Here is a 4210-nt window from a genome sequence, read left to right on the forward strand (position 1 = left end):
ATTATTTCTTAGCGTTTTAATTCTGTTTCATTTATTTTATTTCAAATATGATTTGTAATGAGTATCTTTGATAAATATCCGCAGGTTTACCCAGAACAATGTCTTCTAAAAATCGGGATAATATTATTTGATTTTTTAAAAACTTGTTGATTGTAAGCAAGCACTGCTAATAATAATAATAATAATAAGACCTGATATGGTGCTAGTCGATCGGTCAGTGCGTCGTGCAATAATTGTTGATATTACTGTTCCACATGACGATAATCTGGTTAAAACCGAAAAAGAAAAAGTATCAAAATACTTGGACCGTGCTCACGAGATAACCACTATGTCTATGGTCTTATAGCGAAAAGACTAACATTTAAGAAATAAATAAATGAGAGACTAAAATAATAATTACTCTAGACGGCAATTAGGCAGACGCCACGTGAAGTCACCCGCGTAGTTCCCGTTCCCCTGAGAATACGGAGGTTAAAATATAGCCTGTGTTCATCAGGAAAAATGTTGGATTCAAAATGGTGAAAGAATTTATTAATCCGGTTCAGTAGTTTCAGAGACTATTTAATACGAACAAACAAACGTACAAACCTCTTTCCTCTTCTTTATAATATCAGTATGGACTATCTGACGCTACGGGATTTCACTCGCGTAGTTCTCGTTCACATATTAATTATGGGCTTTGTTTATCTGAGATAATTTACGATTCTAATTGTAAAAGAATTTTAAACCAGTCTATTCGTTTCAGAGCCTTTTCAAAGCAAACAAACAAACAATCAAATCTGTTCTCTTTATTATATTACTATAGATTGTGTCTATAATTAATGTGATCTACAGATAGTTCTAGACCTACAGATTAACCAGCAGATACTTATTTGTGTACAGCCAAATCATTAAGTGTAGATTATAAAACTCGGAATGTTATCTATAATTAAATATATTTTTAATGAGTTTTTAATAGGTTTTCACGTCTATTAGCGTCATAATATAATATATAAACTCCGTTACAAGATCTACATTCAGTGCGTTGATTTCATCGAAATAACTACAATGAAAACCGTAAGTCTGTGTAATAACTTATTTATTCTTTTCCGGAGGCCAAGGGGGAATTTAATTATAAGAAAGGGTACCTTGCATGTTGTTGAGTATTTTTACCAATAATTATGATCCCTTTATAATCATTGAGCGTCTACCCTTATTACGGGGTCCTGGCTTCGAATCCAGTTCTGGCTATGAGATAATGAGTCTTATCCCGGAGTTGGGATATTGGTAGTGTTACATTACTGTGTCTCGGAGAGAACGTTAAGCCGTCGCGTCGGTTGCCTGCATTCTGTAAAGTTACAGCGATGTGACATAATTCGTTTTGTTCGTTCGTTTTCATTTTTAACCGACTTCAAAAAAGGAGGAGGTTCTAAATTCGACGCGTATGTTTCTTTTTATTTGTAGGAATATTAAAAATAAAAACATACCTCGTAACTTCGTCATTTATAACCGATTTTGAAAATTATTTTTTTGTCATTTATCTACTGTGTGATATCCACCAGTAAACATATTCTTATTTAGAACATACTTTTTACATAGAAATCAATTTCGTGTATGTTAACTAGCATACGTCAAAGATAGCGAATTAGCCTGCAGATAGTAATCGTTGAAAAAATTAGCATTATTACCCTAAGTTCTCATAAAACGCATTGGAGCAGTATTGTTGATAGCTCTATATACCATATCACTGCTGAGCTCGGGTCTCCTCTCAGAATGAGAGGGGTTAGGCCAATAGTCCACCACGCTGGCCCAATGCGGATTGGCAGACTTCACAAACACAGAGAATTAAGAAAATTCTCTGGTATGCAGGTTTCCTCACGATGTTTCCTTACCGTTTGAGACACGTAATATTTAATTTCTTAAAATGCACACAAATGAAAAGCTGGAGCTGCATGCCCCGGGGATCGGATTCGAACCCACACCCTCCGGAATCGGCCCCTACAGCGAAGTGGTACGTCGATTCTCTATCTACGATCGCAAACGCATCGAAAAGTCGAATAATGTATGGGAATGACATTTGCAATCGACAGGTCACGTGAACAAGATCTGTCATTCCCATATAATTTCTAGTTTTCGAAGCGTTTGCGATCGTAGAAAGAGAATCGACGTGCCACTAAGCTACAGGGGCTGCCTGTTAAATGAGTATACATATATCGATTGATGACTGCTTTCTGATCTGATTCTTTATTTACAGTTACTCTGCATCGTGGTAGTCGCTTGCGTAAGTGCGGCCTACGTTTCGACTGAGCCTCTGCTAGGGGGAGGAGTGGGCAGTGGGGGTATCGAACGTGCCGCAGAGTCACGATCTTTCAGACAGCCATGGTTTTCGGGACTTGGAACCAAGCGTGCTGCGGGTAGTCGAGGAGTGGGCAGCGAGGGTATGGCTATCGGACGTGCCAAAAGGTCACGATCTTTCAGACAGCCATGGTTTTCGGGAATGGGGTCGTTCGTTCGTGCTGCGGGTAGTCGAGCTAGTCCCGTTGCCGTGCGAGCCTCTGAGCCCAGAGACCGGCGGCGGCTGGGTGAAAGGAAACCTTATGTGGGATTATTTAAAATGGATTAATTTTATAATAATAATAAATAAATATATAAATACATCAATAACTAGCTCCAAATTAAGCGAAGCTTGTGATACATAAATAAAATAAAGCTATAAATAATCGTATTTTGTATAATGTTGTAGCTTTCTACTGGTAAAGGCATTTTTGAATTTAATAATTCTGAACTTATTCAATCCAAACAAACAATCTAATGAAAACTATTTGTGAAATGAATACAAAAGATGTATTAATAAACACTTTAATCAGCGGAATTATGATTAGTAAAGTATAAGTAAAACAAAGATGCGATTTGGATTATATTAGAACCCGTCCGATGCAATGGCAGAAGTGAGAGAAAAAGCAATAGACAGCACATTTGACAGTGACACATGACACGAGCGTTCCAAATGTCAGATGATGGCTGCGTTCACTTTAACATCCTCCCTTGAACGCAGTCCCATGGCTTCCAGGAACATCTGGTGCTTCGGCTTCGGCAGGGCTTTGGTCAGGCAGTCCGCTATCATCGAATCAGTGCCCACATATGATAGCTCGATGTCACCACATTGAACTTTGTCTCGTAGGAAGTGATGGCGGACATCAATATGTTTACTTCTAGCATGATAGTTAAAAGTACCTGTAAGTTTAATTGCACTTTGATTATCACAGAACATATTTATAGATGTAGCCTTTACACAAGGCCAAAACTCAGTATGTAGCTGCTTTAGCCACATAGCTTCCTGAGCAGCTGCTGCGAGTGCCATATACTCTGCTTCAGTGGTGGATAAGGCAACAGTATGTTGCCTTTTTGAGTTCCATGATATGGCAGCACCCTGAAATTTGAAAATATATCCAGTACATGACTTCCTGTCTTCTGAACACGATGCCCAATCAGAGTCGGAAAAACCTGTAATATCTTCATTGATATTCCTTCTATAACAGAGCTGGAGGTTCTTTGTACCTTGTAAGTATCGAAATAACCTCTTAATAGCATTCCAATGCTCTGCAGTAGGTGAATTGTTATAACGACACAGTGTATGTACAGCATAACATATATCTGGACGAGTTCCCTGTGAAATATATAGTAAACAGCCCGTAGCTTCTTGGTAAGGTATGTTTTCCATTTTTTCAGAAGTTGAAAACTTTATATTTGGTTCCATTGGGGTTCCAACAGAGTTACATTGTTCCATGCCAAAACGTTTCAATGTACTCTCTATGTAATTTGTTTGATCTATAGCTATTCCTTCAGTACTATATGTAATACATAATCCAATATAGCAATAAGCAATTCCAAGCTCCTTCATTTTGAAGTTATTCTTCATTTCAAATTTCATTTTGTTTGCAGACTCTGAACAGTTATAGAATAGCAAGATATCATCCACATAAACTGTTATAAACATAATATTTGTGTTTCCATGTTTATAATAAACACAAGGGTCTATCCTTGACTTTGAGAATCCAATATTATTCAAAAAGTTGTCCAGCTTCAAATTCCATGTTCTACTGGCTTGTTTCAAACCATAGATAGATTTGTTTAATTTACAAACATTTTTAGTCCCATCTTCATATCTGGCTGGTTGGGACATATATAGTTCAACATCTATGTCACCCTGTAAAAATGCTGTAACAGCGTC

The 4210-nt window shown here is 37.4% G+C and overlaps 1 long non-coding RNA gene across 1 annotated transcript; it reads left to right on the forward strand.

Moving 5' to 3' along the window:
* Nucleotides 1-203: 203 nt before the first annotated feature.
* Nucleotides 204-2704, forward strand: LOC128198464 (uncharacterized). The gene is made up of 2 exons (XR_008251188.1): nucleotides 204-1056; nucleotides 2234-2704. It is a non-coding gene; the product is annotated as an uncharacterized LOC128198464 (long non-coding RNA).
* Nucleotides 2705-4210: the final 1506 nt, after the last annotated feature.

This window comes from Bicyclus anynana, chromosome 10 (assembly GCF_947172395.1).
Source record: "Bicyclus anynana chromosome 10, ilBicAnyn1.1, whole genome shotgun sequence".
NCBI classification, from domain to species: domain Eukaryota; kingdom Metazoa; phylum Arthropoda; class Insecta; order Lepidoptera; family Nymphalidae; genus Bicyclus; species Bicyclus anynana.